The sequence below is a fragment of the Cebus imitator genome, unplaced genomic scaffold (assembly GCF_001604975.1).
Source record: "Cebus imitator isolate Cc_AM_T3 unplaced genomic scaffold, Cebus_imitator-1.0 Scaffold55, whole genome shotgun sequence".
Classification (NCBI taxonomy): domain Eukaryota; kingdom Metazoa; phylum Chordata; class Mammalia; order Primates; family Cebidae; genus Cebus; species Cebus imitator.
In genome coordinates, this window is record NW_016107370.1 from 4,677,134 (window position 1) to 4,695,325 (window position 18,192).

General features: G+C 41.8%; 1 long non-coding RNA gene across 1 annotated transcript in view; it reads right to left on the bottom strand.

The window, feature by feature from the left end:
- The window catches only part of LOC108304584, a 104,821-nt gene that overhangs the window by 50,729 nt on the left and 35,900 nt on the right, over window positions 1-18,192 (bottom strand). The window lies entirely within an intron of this gene.

An 18,192-nucleotide genomic window follows, 5' to 3' on the forward strand; every position in this document is an offset into this window, starting at 1 on the left:
AAACTCCGTCTCAAAAAAAAAAAAAAAAAAAGTTTATGAAGATAGATAAGTAGGTGATAGAGTGATCATACATGAGTAGTAAAATGGAATTATACATACCAACGTCTTAAGCAGTGGGATTATCTGTTTTCTCATCTTATTTTGTAGTATAAAACTTTTCAAAAAAAAAACCTGTTTTAGGCTCCTCAGATCATCCCATAACCTCACAGACAATGGAGTGAGCTCTTAAAGGTCATGATCGGGGCCATTTGTCTCTGCACTCCCCATGTCTAGCTCAGTGGCTGATACCACAGGGAGGTTCATTTAATGCTGTTGGAGAGGATGGGGCTCCACACTTCCCCACTCCTAGCTGCAGAGGATAATGTGACTTTATCATGATTCAAGTTTGACCTTGAGTCATACTCCCAGAGCTAAGCATTCCCATCAACCTGACCAGCCTGAAGGCTCTCAGCCCTCATTCACCAGAAAAAGTTCAGAACTCAGGACTATCTAATTAAAAAAAAAAAGGGAGCAACAGAGGAAAAAGGAAAGCAAGAGAGAAGAAACACAGGGAAGAGAGAGGAAATGAGTCATGGGAAACTATAAGGAATTTACTGAGAGGACTCAAGAAGAAACTCTCAAGATTGTGTATTTGCATGTAGAGCAATTCACAGAAAGGCTGGATTGGCCTGGCCTTGTCTTTTAACTGCTACTTCTACAGTTAGAAAACCTTCCTGAAAATGACCACAAATAGATACATCTTTTCTAAGTGAGAGAGTCACTCATTAATAAAACAAACTCTTGGAAATATATCTCCCAACTAGATCTTCAAGTTTTGGCTCACAAGAATTTGCCTGTCTGCAGGCCTGCCTACAGATGGATGTCTGACATCCCAATGACATGTCTTATTCTTCAGTCTGGTGTCATATTATCAAAAGATAATATTTAATCAATGTCTTACTATATGCTATTATTCTAAAATCTTTGTGTATATTAACTTTCAATCTTCATTATAGCCCTATAAGGTATGCACAAATAGGAGCCTCATTCTACATTTGTGAAAGTCTTTGTGTGGTTAAGTAATCTGCCCAACATTGCATAGCTAGTAAGTAGAACCTCTTAGACAGTATTCCTCAAACTTTATATGCAATCAAGTCACCTAGGCATCTTATTTTATTAAAATCCTGATTCTAGCTCTGGAAGTTTGGGGTGGAGCTTGAGGGTCCACATTTCTTTTCTTTACCTTTTTTCTCTTTTACACCTAACTGTTCTTCAGAAGGAAGATACTGCATTTCTAACAAGCTCCCAGGGAATGCCAATGCTGCTGGTACCACAGACCACACTTGAGTCAGAAAACTCTAGGAATCAGCACACCTTAGGTATATCTTCAGAACCAAGCTGCAAGATCAGCTCTGCCAAAAACCCCCTGCCTGCCTGTGTACTCCAAGAACATAGGTTAACCTCTTTGTTTACAAGGAAAGATTCGGAGAGGATAGTCTCTGGATATTCTCCAGCTCTGTTGTTGAATAACTATTGCAAAATTGTAGCAGAAAAAAATGTCACCACTGCTATGCTGGTACGCTAGGCCGGGCTCTAAGTCAGTGCCCAGGCCCTAAGTCACATGCATCCAATAAATATTCATTGCAGTTCTAAACTAGGCAATGGGAGCTATAAGAGTTAATAAGACAATCCTTGTCAGAATGGAAATTACAGTCTTCTGGGGAATAAAGAATGCAGCCCTATGGTGTCATACTCTCTATTGCAGAGAAAGAACAGGGCACACTATAGAGATGGCCTGCCTTGGAAAGTTCCATGTGGGCTGAGATGAGATGAACTAACCCAGTGAAGTTGGAGAGGGAAGGCAGGCAGGCAGAAGAAGGAGCAGGAGGGAAGGCCCAGAAGTGAGTGGGGTGTTAAAGGCTATTGGAGGAAGCTAATTGCGGTCAGGAGTTCGAGACCAGGCCTTCAGGTTGAAGGCGAAGAAGTAGGGAAAATAGTTACAAGGTTACAGCAGGACCCAGCTCACAATGTATCTCAAAGACCCAGCTTCTTAACAGGACCAGTGGTCTACACAGATGATGCAAAACCTTTGAGGAGCTTTAAGAAGGAAAGAGATAGGAGAGGATGTACATTTTTTGGGAGTTAAAAAGTATAGAACAGAATGTGGGGAGGCCCAAGGTTGAACACAGGGCACCAATTAGAAGCCTGTTGCCATGATCTACGTTAAAAAAAAAATCGCCATGAACTTAGCTGGGAGTGCAGCAGCGGAGTTGCAGAGAAAGAGAAAAATTAGAAAGACATTAGAAGAAAGAGAACTAAGTGAACAAAATGAAGGATGAGAAGCTATGAGTGAGAAAAAGGCAGTGCTAAAAGATAAGTTTCCAAAAAAACGGTAAAATTATGACTCATAAGGATATAAAATGAACACATGTTAAAGATTTTATTTTACTCATAAAGAAGGTGCTAGGCAGATGTTATAACTGGATCAAGGGAGAAATTGAAAAACAGACACATTTATAGATCAGGAATATTGAAATAAATGTGCAGATGGAGGTAAAACTAGGTGGAGGTAAAACTAGTTCTCTCCCACAGTGGGAGAGAACTCAATTGAATCTCTACAAGATAGGACAGAATTTGCATATCGATAGCTAAGAATGATTTTGCATCCCATCAGTTATATGTAATTTACAGAGTTGTACAATAACTCCCATAGAATCACATAACTCAGAGGGATGTCTCTAGATGATGCATGGTTTTCCACTGAAGCACACATTTTCCCTTGCAGCAGGCTGACTCCAAGATGTCTGACTTGGACACCAACGTGGATATTGTGACATTCACTCCACAGGGAATGTAGGTAGAGAGATTTGAAGAGCTGAGGGAGAAACAAAGATGATTAATTACTTGGTCGTATTTCGGCAGTGAACACTTCCACCCGATAGAGGGTTGGTTCTGTTATGATTTCAAGGATAAAGTGCATGAGACTCAATGGCTTCAATTTTGGAGAGGCATTGCTTTAAGAGCCTCTCCCTGCTGTCAGACACATTTGATATTTACTGAGCACCATTTCTACCAAGGGTTGTAGGCACAGCGCTGTGGTAGATTCCCAATAAATCTTGCCTGAAAGAAACTTCCAGTGTGGTTGTTGCAAATTTGGAATGCATTTCTCATTAGAAAGAAAATGTCACAAGGTCAGGAGATTGAGACCATCCTGGCTAACACGGTGAGACCCTGTCTCTACTAAAAATACAAAAAATTAGCTGGCTGTGGTGGTGGATGCCTGTAGTCCCAGCTACTCGGGAGGCTGAGGCAGGAGAATCACTTGATCCCAGGAGGAGGAGGCTGCAGTGAGCCGAGATCGTGCCACTGCACTCCAGCCTGGGCGACAGCCTGGGAGACAGAGCAAGACTCAGTATAAAAAAAAAAAAAAAAAATCAACATGATCACTTTCCCAAGCTAACAATGCTCTTTTTAAACATTCCTCAATATTGGAACGACTTTTCAACCCAAAAGTCAGAAAACATAAAGCACAAATGAACATCTTCCATTTATCAAATTACATAAAAAGATATACAAAATTATTTTTTAAAGTTAAGTTAGTTTTATGACTTCTATGTATCAAAAATAATTAAACTGAAGCATAAGACTGTGTTTCAAATCATACAGCTGCTTAGATAGAGGATGCCATTTTAATAGCATGTATCGACTTTTTTTTTTTTAATAAGCAAAGCTATATGATGTACTAGTAGTAATTAGATATAATTAGAAAATAGGAATATGAGAAGGGAGTGGGAATTGTTCGTGCACATTCTAGAAAAAATTCTGGATTTCTCAGTCTCTGCACTCTCCACTCCTCAAAGCAAGTGACATCTGACCCTTACCGGCAAGCCCAGCCCCACCTTCAGTCAAGGAAGCTCTTAAATAGCAGTGTTTGGGTCCTTCTAGCTTACCATAACATCTTCTTTGAGACAGGGTTTTGCTCTGTCACCACAGCTGGAGTGCAGTGGCACCATCATAGCTCACTGCAGCCTCCTGGGCTCAAATGATCCTCCCACCTCAGCCTCCCAAGTAGTTCAGACTGCAGGAAAGAGTCACCATGCCTGGCTCATTTTTAATATATATATATTTTAACATAGAAACAGGGTCTCAGAGGCTGGACATGGTGGCTCATGCCTGTAATCCCAGCACTCTGGGAGGCCAAGGCAGGCGGATCACGAGGTCAAGAAATGGAGACCATCCTGGCCAACATGGTGAAACCCCGTCTCTACTAAAAACACAAAAAATTAACTGGGTGTGGTGGTGCATACCTGTAGTCCCAGCTACTCAGGAGGCTGAGGCAGGAGAATTGTTTGAATCTGGGAGGTGGAGGTTCAGTGAGGTGAGATAGCGCCACTGCAGTCCAGCCTGGTGCCTGGCAATGGAGCGAGACTCGAAAGGAAGGAAGGAAGGAAGGAAGGAAGGAAGGAAGGGAGGGAGGGAGGGAGGGAGGGAGGGAGGATGAAAGAAAGAAAGGAAAGAAAAGAAAGAAGGAAAGAAAGAGAGAGAGAGAGAAAGAAAGAAAGGAGGGAGGGAGGGAAGGAAGGAAGGAAGGGAAAAGAAAGAAAGAAAGAAAGAAACGGGGTCTCACTATGTTGCCCAGGCTAATCTTAAACTCCTCGGCTCAAGCAATCCTCCTGCTCTGCTCCCCAGAGTGGTGGGGTTACAGGTGTGAGCCACTGCATTCAACCACCATAAGTTCTGAATCCTGAATCCTGCCACATAGACCTGGGCTGCAGAGGGACTGGAGTTCAAGGTCTGTAAACCAGACTTGCCTTGCTCTTGCCAGTCTCCATGTTTCAGCTCAAGCTCAGCAATCAGGGCCCTGCTCCCTGCTGATGCACTTCCTGATGTCCAGAGCCAATCCTGCTGGACTTTGAGTATTACCTCCCCCATTCTCCTCTGTCATGCTCTGCCTGCCTGTTGGAACATCCTGACCCCAAGGGTCAGGCCTATCCACCCACCCCATGCTGAATGCCCGCCAGGACTCTGGTCAACATTCGTTGTATCCTTGAGTTGCTCTGTCCTGGAAAGCACACCAAATCTCAGCCCAACAGCAGCGGCTGGGCTGCAGCCATGCCCATGCAGCAACGTCACCGCTTCTCTGCCCACAGTTCACTTTGCCATGTCTGCCTTCACTCTGAAAATCCAGTTAATTGCAGTCGTGCTTAAATTTACATCAAAACCAAAGTCTGACCTTCTTTCTTCATGCACTCATGTGCTATGGAAACATCAAGGGACATTGAAAGTCTTTGGTTCAAGTTTGCTTATTCTTTGCCCAGCAGATTTGTTAAGTTTGACTTTCCACGGTTTGTGTTATATACAAAATGCATTGTTTTGTTTTATAAAAATAATTTTAAGTCTAAGCATGGTGGTTCATGCCTGCACTTTGGGAGGCCGAGGTGGGTGGTCAGGAGTTCGAGACCAGCCTGAAACCCTACCTCTACTAAAAATATAAAAATTAGCTGGGTATGCTGGCATGTGCCTATAATCCTAGCTACTCGGGAGGCTGAGGCCGGAGAATCGCTTGGACCTGGAAGGAGGTGGTTGCAGTGAACTGAGATCACACCATTGCACCCCAGTGTGGGCAAGCAGAGTAAGACTTTGTCTAAAATAATAATAATTTCAGACTGAATATTCACCATCTCCCCAACATTAAACATCTGTAATCCCCTTGTATGTATATAAGTATGTGTGTGTACATGCACGTGTGTGCTTACTGAATGCTTACTGAAATCCATTACATTAGGGGGTGCAGTTTCTCTTCTCTTGATCTTTTCTTTCATAATAATGACAGGTAACACGGACTGAGCCCTTACAATGAGCCAGACACTGTGCAAGTGCTTTCCATGAATTCTCATTCAAGCCACCTAACAAAGGGCCTATGAAATCTGCCCTCTGATTAGCCCCGATTGTTGGACGAGAAATCTGTTGCTTAGAGATAAAGCAATTTACCAAGCTTCACAATTCACGCGGCGCAGAACAAGATTAGAATTCAAGTTGCTGACTTTGGATTTTCTAGATCTCAACCTCATCTATGCACTCCCACCCCTGGCATGGTGCCCAGAACACAGAGGGCTCTCACTACCTGTTTGTCAAGTAAATAAATGCTTAACCTCTCCCTTATTTAGGATTCAGCACTAAAACAGATTACATTTCTACTTTGTACCAGCCACTGTGCCTTTTTTTTTTTTTTTTTAATAGTCTTACTCTGTCATCCAGGCTGGAATGCAGTGGCATAATCTCAGCTCACTACAATCTCCACCTCCCAGGTTCAAGTGATTTTTGGGCCTCAGCCTCCCAAGTAGCTAGGATTACAGGCACCTGCCACCACATCTGGCTAATTTTTATATTTTTAGTAGAGATGGGGTTTCAGCATGTTGGCCAGGCTGATCTGGAACTCCTGACCTCAAGTGATCTACCCACTTCAGCCTCTCAAAGTGCTGGGATTACAGGTGTGAGCCACCACACCTGGCCAGCCACTGTACTTTGACATGAAAAGGTAGTTAACGATTTATCCAAATAACTTCCATAATTAGAAATTAGAAACAATCATTGCATGGCAGAACCAAGTCTGAAACAGTCCTTTTTTAATATATAAAACGGTATCACTGACTCTTAACATTTATCAGCCGTAACTCCATCATCCTTTTTGTCTTAGAGAAGAAATGATACAATTGGAGAAAAGGATTTTCTTTTTAATATAACTGAGGAAAACTGAAAAGGAAAAGAAAATCAAAGAGGACACGTAAAAATCCACAGGACGCTAGACCCAGAAGGGATTAAATTCAGATGGGATGCCAAGGAAAAAGTCACTGTTTCCTCCTCAGGTGGTTAAAAATGTTCTCCTCTTGCCAAACCAGTGAATGATCAAAAGTCCCACCAGTGAGTGTGGCTACCACACAGAACCTCAGCCCAGAGGACCCAGATTACTGGGAACCTTCATCAGACACTCAAGGTAATGGTCAAGGTCTCTGACTTTGAAACCAGCCCTGCCTGGGTTCAGATTCCATCTCCACCACTTAATGACATGACTTTCATGAAAAACAGTGACGCCCATTTTATGAGATTACATCTAAAAAGCACTAAGCAGTGTTTCTTAGCATTCAGTACATAGTAGCTATTATGTTTATTATTAATTATGATTATTTACTGATAACATAGACAAAAAGTTTTTAAAACATTTTGAAAAGAAACAAAGCCACCTGTGGAAATCAGTTGACAAAGACCCATTATTCAAAGTGCACTGAACATATTTCTTAGAAGCAAACAGAAAGGAGTCCCTCCTAAGAGCTCTAAAACCAAGAAACAAACATTCTTATTCAGACGACCCGAAGCAAGCCAGATGGAGCAACCACCCAGCCAAACAGAAATATCCTCAGACCCGGAGGAGGAAAAAACTCCAGGGCAAAACCATTTCTTTGTTGACACAAATGAAGGAGTAAAGCCAATTCCTTACTAAAAAAGAACTGAAATTTTTGACAGAACCCATCTTATGTCTTCGATAATTTGTCATATATAATATAAAGCCTGTAAATAATCATTATTCTAGAGAGTGCTTTCAGTCATTTCCAAATTATTGGTTTGTATAAGATCTGGGGCTAATAAACCCCTGTGGGTATTGATTCAGCTGGAAAAGCTGCCTGTGGAGTTGACTGGCCTCTCCCAGTCAAGGCCCTGGAGCGGAATGGAAAAACCAGTTCAGCCTATTCCTTACTGGGAGTGAGACAAGTGGCACAGTTATGGGAGAAAGGTCACCTAAAGAGAAATTAACTGAACAGTCAGGGCATAAATCAAAGGGGAAAGCGTCACTTTTTCTACCTTCCTGTCCATAATTTTCACATCCAATTTATCAATAATTTCTGAATTGTTCCACCAAGGGATAACTTGAATCCCCCACTCCATTTTTTTTTTTTTTTAAACAGGCTCTCACTCTGTGGCCCAGGCTGGAGTGCAGTGGCGCTATCACAGTTCATTGCAGCCTCAACCTCTCATGCTCAGGTAGTCCTCCCACCTCAGTTTCCAAAGCAGCTGGGACTGCAAGTGAGCACTACCATACCCAACTATTTTTTTTTTTTTTTTTTTCTATTTTTTGTAGAGACAGGATCTTCCTAGGTTACCCAGCCTGGTCTTGACCCCGTGGACTCAAGCGATCCACCCACCTTGGCCTCCCAAACTGCTAGGATTATAGGCGTGACCACCACACCTGCCCCATTGCTCCATTTTCATGGCAAACACCTCTCCTCTCTTAGTTCCCTCAAATCAATTTGCCACTCAACAGCTAGAATGACCCTTTTAAACCTAAATGCATCACATTGCACTGCACTGCTTTGACTTCGAAGCCCTTGATGGCCACGTGGCTACTGCTTACTTCTGTCAGTCACTCTCCTTTCAGTTTTTCCAACGGGTCACTCCCTTAAGGGCCTTCATGCAGCTTGTTCCCTCTCCTTGCAATTCTTTTCTCCTTCCTTCTAGACCCAACCCATCTCAAAAGGGATTTCTTTAGGAAGGCCATTGCTGACTGCCTTCATTTAAATTAGGTCTTCATTTCATTTTTTTTTTTCTTTTAGATGGAGTCTTGCTCTTGTCGCCCAGGCTGGAGTGCAGTGGCATGATCTCAGCTCACTGCAACCTCCACCTCCCAGGTTCAAGCGATTCTTCAACCTCAGCCTCCAAAGTAGCTGGGATTACAGGTGAACACCGCCATACCCGGCCAATTTTTGTATTTTTAGTAGACACGGGGTTTCACCATGTTGGCCAGGCTGGTCTCAAACTCCCGACCTCAGGTGGTCTGCCCACCTCGACCTCCCAAAGTGCTGGGATTATAGGCATGAGCCACTGCACCCAGCCTCATTTATTTTTCTTCATTTATCACAATTTTTAATTTGTGTGTTATATGTTTAGATGCATATGCATATATGTATGTATGTATGTTATGTATGGATGCATGTGTATATATACATAGGTGTATGTCTATGTAAATATTTAAAAATATCTGTCTCTCTTTCAAGACCTGTAAGTTCTAGGCAGGTAGAAACCATCTATTATACTTATGACCATATACCCAGCACCTAGCAGGGTACAATATGCCATGAAGGCTGTCAATAAATACATGTCGAACAATTAAATAAATGAATGTGCAGGGTTGACTTGAGAGGGAAGAAGGAAGAGGCAGGGATGTACAGTTTGTAGCATTAGCCACCCAGATAATGATTTTCCCGGGAGAGGAAGACAATATTTAACCAGTTGTCAACAGATGCAAGAAAATTGAAAAGCAGATATTTTTATTTAAACCGAAATTCTATACTTTAACTGTTTGGTACACCCCTCACAAAGATTTAAATGAAGGGATGTCATCACAATTCACAAGTAGAAATTTCTTCTTACAAAGCCACAAGCAGAAACACTCCTTATGCTTCTGAATTCAAAAGTGAGATGATTTGATGACAAGAACCAAGAATTTGCTATGGAGAAACAGTGGCATCCTGTTAATTTGTGTGTTTTCTCTGCTTTCCCAGGAACAATAGGTTATTTTTGACTGTAGTTGTGAGTGTTAACCCACCACCCTAGGTCTCATTCTTTCAACACTTGACTTTGTTGCTGATTTGCTTTTCACCCCTTTAACTAAGAGATAAATACAGGCAGTGTTAAGAAGAAAGGACTTTGGCCCACTAAGGTGATAACAAAGACTCCCTTCCAATAAGAACCTTAGAAAAGGGAGAATTGTTTCCAAAATCCCTACCCAATTGTTCTATATTTCAGAAGCTATTAATTTTCTCTGTTCCTACCACAGGAAAATGTTTACTCTCAAGGGGAACAAGCCAATTAGGCAGTTGCTTAAGGGTGAAACCAAAATAAGTCAGGAAATTTTAATGGAGCCACTAACTGTTCCTCCTGAAATATAATGAGGATGGCACTCACATAGAAATTCAACAGATAGATACCATCGGTGTTGGTCATGGAATGCAATGACCTACAGCCTAATGCAATCCAGCAGTCTGAGGCAGGGTGGCAGGAGCTGGGAGAACACTGCCATTTGACAATGCTTTTGGGGACAGATTGCAGAAAAAGCTTAAGCAGCAGAGGGCAAGTTAGGTAAGCTGTGAGCACTCGGGCTGTTGGAATCCAACATTCCAAAGCCATCATCTTCTGTCTCCTTCACATAATGGAGTCTCACAAAGTAGAGGGCTTTGGCTCACTCCTGCTTGATGGGACGTCCTCAGCCTGCCGGACTTCTCAGCTTCTTTACTGATTCCCTGAGAGTCCAGCCCTGCCCAGGTTCTGAAGGGATTAGGATCAAAGTAGTAGGCTATGTTCAGAATGTGGCATCCTAAAAAGCAATGCAACTTTCTAAAATGTCCCAATGAAATGAAAAAGAAAATTAAAAATGTAAGCCTCTTAAAATGTAAATAGTGCCAATGTGCCTTGCAATTTGAAGACTCTTGCCCAATAAAAAGGAAAAAAAAATGATATCCAGAAAGCTGAGTGGTTATGTGATAAAGTAGAGAGAAAATTTTTAAGAGTGTTAAGAGAAAAATTAGGGAAGACCTTGATGTTGCTCCCAGCGTGGCGTTATCAGCTCATGCCATGACCCTGGGTCTCCCTGTCCTCATTGGATTTAATGGCTCTTGAAAGGTTTTTCTGGACATAATGATGACCCTAAACAGCTCTTTAAAACTGTTATAAGAAGGACTTCTATAAATTCCAGCTATTATTAATCAATTAAGTCTCAACCCAAAATAGAGAAGAAAGTCATTTTTGTTGGAGTATAATGTTTAAGGACACTTCTACCTGCTTCCCCCCAAAAGGCATATACTGATCTCTCCTATTTGAATGAGATGGGAAACTCTGGATGATCGAGCCACCTGCCACGAATGGTGAACATATGTCTTGCCAGCCTTCATTCAGCAATTCTTTCTGACTATAGCCAGTCTTTGCCATCCACATGGTCTGATCTCACACAGAGTAGGTGCCCCCATTGTGCACCCAGAAACCACAAAAGGCAAAGCTTAAGTGTTCCTGCTTTTACTTAGCGCAGTCAGAAGTAAATGCTGCTTCTGATGTAGCCCCATATTCTCTGGGCTGAACATCTATTTAACAAGCCCTTTAGCATGTTCTCCACATCTGTGTGTCATGCTAGGCTAGGGAACCCACAGGACCCAAAACGAGGTCCTCTTTAACCTTACATCCTTTACATTGACCAGCCCAGTGCCTGGCACAAAACAGGAACTTGATCCAATTTTTCCTTAATTGAATATAATTGTCTTTTTTTTTTTTTACACACCTCTTTTGGGTTCTAGACATAACAGCTAAAAACAATATTTTGCTGCTTCAGAATTGGAAAACTGGAAATCTGCCACTGAGGTGAGCAGAAATTTCCACAGGGTTATTTTTCTTCTTTGACATTAGGAAAGCAGTGTTTCCTGACAATACTACTCTCCTATGTGATGAAAGAATCCAAGTTGGAACAGGACTGTGTGGGAACAAACAACACTTTTTATTGTGACTTTAAACAAATCAAAAGGACTTTTTCAGCCTCCCTAACACAGGTGGCATTCAACTACTCACATACTTAATGTCAGTGCAAACAACAAAAAAGAAGTGGCTATTTTGTTGCTTGGAATTTTTTTTTTTTTTTTTGAGACAGAGTTTTTGCTCTGTTGCTCAGGCTGGAGTGTATAATATCCGCTCACTGCAACTTATGCCTCCTGGGTTCAAGCAATTCTCCCACCTCAGCCTCCCAAGTAGATGAAATTACAGGCACCCATCACCATACCTGGCTAATTTTTGCATTTTTAATAGAGACAGGGTTTCACTGTGTTGGCCAGGCTTCTCTCAAACCCCTGACATCAAGTGATCTGCCCACCTCGGCCACCCAAAGTGCTGGGATTACAGACATGAGCCACCGCACCTGGCCTGTTGCTTAGATTTTATGCATTTATTAAAATGTTGAAATTATTTCAAACATTCTTATTCATTTAAAAGTAATAAATAGTGTATGAAACTCTTAGATAAAAATGAAACTGAAGACTGTGTAATATAATTCACTATTGTTTATAAATAGAAAAGGTTTGGAAACATAGAAACTAGTCTATCAATTACATAGGAAAAGGGAGAGGATTATGGATAACTTGTGTTTTCTGATTTATTAACTTTATTTTTGCCTAATAATATTAAAAACTAAAATCACCGAGTACTTACTATGTGCTAGATAGTGTTTTAAGTACTTTACATTGTCCAGGTGCCATGGCTCATCACTGTAATCCCAACACTTTGGGAGGCTGAGGTGGGAGGATCACTTCAGGACAGGAGTTCAAGACCAGCTAAGCAACATAGCAAGGCCCCATCTCTATTTAAAAATTTTTGACATTTAAAAAAGCATTTTACGGCCGGGCGCGGTGGCTCAAGCCTGTAATCCCAGCACTTTGGGAGGCCAAGGCGGGTGGATCACGAGGTCAAGAGATCGAGACCATCCTGGTCAGCATGGTGAAACCCCGTCTCTACTAAAAATACAAAAAATTAGCTGGGCATGGTGGTGCGTGCCTGTAATCCCAGCTACTCAGGAGGCTGAGGCAGGAGAATTGCCTGAACCCAGGAGGCGGAGGTTGCGGTGAGCCGAGATCGCGCCATTGCACTCCAGCCTGGGTAACATGAGTGAAACTCCGTCTCAAAAAAAAAAAAAAAAAAAGCATTTTACATGTGTTGACTCTATGAATTAGGATTTATTACTATTACCATTTTATGAATTGAGGCACAAATTGGGTGGGAACTTGCTCAAGGTCACCCAATAGTAAATAGCAGGGCTGTAGCCTGACCCTATAATCTGGTTTCCAACTCTACCACTATGCTATATGGTCTTATATTATGTATTGGTCATTTAAGAATATGCAGAATTCCTGAGTGTTAATAATTACAAATATTTTGGCTGAGCCATGTGACCTTGTTGAGTGATTCATCTTTTCAGGACTATGTAGTCTGGAATTTAACATTGCTCCAAAAGAGGTCTGGAATTTGCCCTTGGCTTCTAGGAGATAATCTTTACAGAAGTATTTTTGTTGAGGGTGGGGATTGACCATGCCAGAAAGATAACCATGTGATTTAGGGTGGGAGTTTTGGATCATACCCAGAGGATCTGGGGACTAAAAACTGAGACAGATTCACCATGTGGGTAATCAGTCACTCAATCAATCATGCTCATATCATAGAGTACCAATAAAAACTCTGAATATCAAGGCTCAAGTGAGCTTTCTGGTTGTTACACGCTGATGCTGGGAGGGTAATATTATCCCAATATTATAGGGAAAGGACAACAGAAACTCTGAATTTGGTGGCTTCCTGGGTTTTGTCCTATATCCCTCTTCCTTTGACTAATCTTAACCATATTGTTTCCCTTTAATAAACCATGACCACCGGCATTCACGTTATTGTTTCAGTGAATTCTGTGAGTTCTTCTAGCAAAGTATTCAACCCAGAGGGTGATGGAAACCTCTTGAACTTGCAGTTGGTGTAAAAAGTGAATAGGCAGTGAATAGAAGTAAATAGGCAGCCAAAAGTGAAACTCTCCTGTAACCTTATACTTGGCCCTAACTCCACATTTCCTCAGTTTCCTCATCTGTAAAATAGCAATATTGAAATAATCCCTAACGATTCTTCATAGGGCCAAATGCTCTGTCAAGAGTATTTGTATTTTAGCAAGGTTCTCCAAGAGACTAGAAACCCTTAACTGAAAAGAACCCATGGTTGGGAGGTGGGGAAACAGGTGAAAATTTGGAATTGAAATTTCTGCTACAGAAATCACACTACTCAAGCCACTTACAGGTAAAAGAAATACACAGGGATGACAGCTATGGTGGGAGGGGATTTGATGGCAGGAAAATCATTTTGGTTATGACCCTATTTCTGTACCTAAATAAATTAGCCAGAGGGCTCTGCTCTACTGCAGGCTGTTTGGCTGAGTGGAGCACATGTGTCTAGAATCCTGTTTCTGTTTCAGCCACAGAAGTCAGACTCAATGATATTCCTTGAAGCCAAAATTGTAATTTGGGACTTGACTTGGGGGCTTTCAGGGCTCACGGTGTCCTCCGATTTGGCCTGCATTCAATTGTCCCCAGCCTTTGGGGGAACCTCCACAAAGGAGCCCCTTAGCCTGGATACTTCACTCAACTTTTCATAAAATATTTAGAATAATTTAGGCATAGAAGAAAATGGTCTCCACAGAATTGTAGAGACGTTTGTTTTCCCAAGTTGTAATTCACCAAATGCAGGTGGTGGGACCTCATTCAACATTGCTTTGCCTATTTGCAAAATGAGGGTGCCTGTCACACACTTCAGTCCTGGGTGAAGACCACAGATACCACATTCATCACCCAATGGATTCCAAGGACATGCTGCCAGTTTAGTTCATGACAATGGCTCTGGCTCATGCCTTAAACAATGAGGATAATTATAACACCTATATTAAACCACACTCATCACCCTTCAGATTCCAAGGACACTCTGTCATCTTAGCATAGGACAATAGCTTCTGGCTCATGCCTTAAACAATAAAGATAATTCTAACACCTATATTAAACCACAATCATCACCCTACGGATTCCAAGGACACTCTATTATCTTAGTTCATGACCATAGCTTCTGGTTCATGCCTTAAACAATAGGGAAAATAATAACACCTACATTAACTCAGTCTTCCAGGCAACATAATCTCATTTTATCCTCACAATGGCTCAACAAATTAGATACTATTATTTGCTCATTTTGTTCAGAGCAGGAAAATGTGTTTTAAAGAGGTTAAGTAATTTACCCCTGGCCATATAGTGTGGCAGACAGAATAATGGCCATGCACAGATATCCATGCTCTAATTCCTAGAACCAATGACTATGTTACCTTAAATGGCAAAGGGACTTTGCAGTTTTGATTAAGTTAAGGGTCTTGAAAGGGTGAATCCTGGATTATTTGTGGACACAATATAATCACAAGCATTCTTATAAGAGGGAGGCAGGAGTGTGAGTGTGATGAGGAAAGCAGAGGCTGCAGTAATTTGAGGAAGGGGCCATAAGCCAGGGAGTGCAGGTAACCTCTAGAAGCCAGATCATGCAAGGCAAAGATTGTCTCCTAGAGCCTCCAGAAGGAACACATCTTTGCTGACATCTGAATTTAAGAAGTCCAGAACTATAAGATAATCTGTGCTATTTCAAACTATTAAATTTGGGGTAATTTGTTACAGTAGTTAGAAAAAACATCAACATAGTTGATTGGGGATTTGAATTTGAAGACTCTGCTTCCAAAGATTAGCTCTTACCTCTTTTTCCCCATCCCAAGTCTGGAATCCCATTAAATCTGGAATCCCTATTACTGATATTTTCAACATTCTATGATTACACTTCCTCCTCCACAGCTCTAATTACAGGAACTGCAAGTTAGAAGGAGACACACAGTTACGGAGTTCCTTAGTCAGCAGCACTTACCAAGTAAAAAGAGGAGAGACATGGTGGCTCACACCTGTAATCCCAGCACTCTGAGGGGGCCAAGGCAGGTGCATCACTTGAGGTCAGGAGCTTGAGACTAATCTGGCCAACATGGTGAAACCCTGTCTCTATTAAAAATACAAAAATTAGCCAGGTGTGGTGGTGCACACCTATAATCACAGCCACTTGGGAGGCCAGGAGATTGAATCTCTTGAAGCAAGGAGGCAGAGGTTGCAGTGAGCAGAGATTACTGCACCCCAGCCTAGGTGACAAAGCAAGACTCCAACGAAAAAAAAAAAAAAGAGGTAGAAACAAAGTCTGGCCAGGTTGCTCAGGCTCTCTGAACCTCAGTTTCCTCACCTGTGAAATTGAGACAATAATGGTGTGAGCCTCAAGGAGATTTTGAAAGGATTCAATGAAATAGATCACTGTACACACTGCCTGGCACGGAAAAATATACTACAAACATATCATTATCTTAAAATTCTATAGAGTGCTTTATGTTACCTTCTAGCCTTTGCTATGGAGTTTTAACTGCAGAATTCCAGGTTTGCAATAGGGAGCACAAAGTTGGTTTTGTTTTTCTTCTATGAAATGGGGTCTATCTCACCCAGGCTGGAGTGCAGTGGCATGATCTTGGCTCACTACAACCTCTGACTCCTGACTCAGTCTAATTTTCCCACCTCAGTCTCCTGTGTAGCTGGGACTACAGGTGTGTGCCACAACACCTGGCTAATTTTTGTATCTTCAGTAGAGACATGTTTCAGTTTCACCATCTTGCCCAGGCAAGTCTTGAACTTTTGACCTTAAGGGATCCACCTGCCTCAGCCTCCCAAAGGGCTGGAATTAGAGGCATGAGCCATGCCCAGCCCACAAAGTTTTCTAAAGAGAAAAAAATTATTCTCTCATTTTTATATAATGCTTTAGACTTAGCCTCCAGTTTTTAGCTGTATGCATGAATTTTCTCCTTCAAAAATAGACTGTAAGACTTTTTTCAGAAGGATTTTACCATCTATATGTTTGTGAGTTTAGCTTAATAATGGCTATAGAATCTGCCACTTAATTCAGTCATTCTAGAATCGAGTCCATTCTTGTGCTTCTGAAATGGGTTCTAATAACTCTTCCAGCAGTAAGTGAGCTCAATAATTGTTAACCAGACTTTGGTGTTCAAGCCTAGCTTTGGCCAAAAGTTGATGTTTTCTTCAGTGCCTCACTGGGCTTTGGGTGGCCTTCCCATCCACACACTAACACTTCCCACTGTATTTTACAGCAACACCTCCCTTATCCCATCTTCTTTGCTATACCTGATCTCCTTCCCTTTCATGGAGGTAATGGTAATGTGGTAAGCTGCTCCTCCAGGATTCAGGGTCACGCTCTAAACAGAACACTAGTCAGTGTAGCAGTTGCAAAGATGATGTGTTTCAGAACAAATGGTGTGCTGGGTAGTGTCCCTGCCAAATTCCTGTCCACCCAGAACCTCAGAATGTGACCTCAGTGGGAAAATAGGGTCTTTGCAGATATAATCAAGATAAAAATTGAGATGATATCACCCTGGATTAGGGTGGATCCTAAATCCAGCAAGGGTGTATAAGAGACAGAAAAATACCCCCAGTGACACAGAGAAGGCCATGTGACAGCAGAAGCAGAGACTAGAATCAGGCAGCTACAAACTGAGGGACTTGCCAGAGTCATCAACAGCCACCAGAAGGCAGGAAGAGGCAAGGAAGGATTCTTCTGAAGGGGTTTTCCCTAACCTTACCTTTCACCCTCTGCAGGTCCACTGAAAAACCAACTCACAAAAGAAGATTAATTGGAGAAATGGCATACAAATTTATTAACATGCACACAGGGGAGAACCATAGAGTGATTGTCCCAATAACTCAATGGATTTCAGAAGCTTTTATACCGTCTTGAAGTTACAGAAAGAATGGGGGCTTGGATTGTGGCAAAGCAGGAAATGGGAGAGGAAGAAGAGGAGGCCTGGCTAGCAAAGGTGGTCTTGTTATGTTGATGAAACCTCACAGGTAGCAACCCTCAGACAGCAGAGAAGATAATTGTCTCTTTCAGATTTTTTAAAGTATCAGATCCAAGTTAATCTTTCCTAGATCCAGAAAAGGAAAGGCTTCAAAGAAAACCCAGCTACATCACACATATTCTCTACAGATGCAAATCTTCCTGAAAAAAAGCTTTGCAGGGTCACCTCTGTATGCAGGCCCTCTCAAAAAATGTCAAATATTTTGGGGTGAAATATTTTTATTTTCTTCACTTCCTTATGAAACTGCTTCTGCAAAAATTGTAACAGTGAGAAAATTCTGGCAAGCAGCGGGGAGATCTGATTTCGCCAAACTCTCTCTCGCCTTTAACCTTCAATCTGCCAGATATTTAGTTTATAATTTAAATGATAATACCTCTTCCCTGAAACTCAATTATCTTTGTAAAGGTAATGAGAGATCACCAGGTAGGAGGATAGAGGAGGCTGAATTCTGCTAAGGTATAGACATAAATGATTGCCAGCCATTATTCTGGAGGTCGCAAGGTATGCAACTTCCCCAATTACTCCTGCAGATATCATCACTATTATAGAATCTAAGATTGACCTTTTGAGATATCTTTTCTGGTTTTTTGCATGTCTGACACCAATGGCTCCATCAACCACTCCTGTTGGCCTCATCCAGAAATGATTCAGCACACAGGATCATTTCCCACACC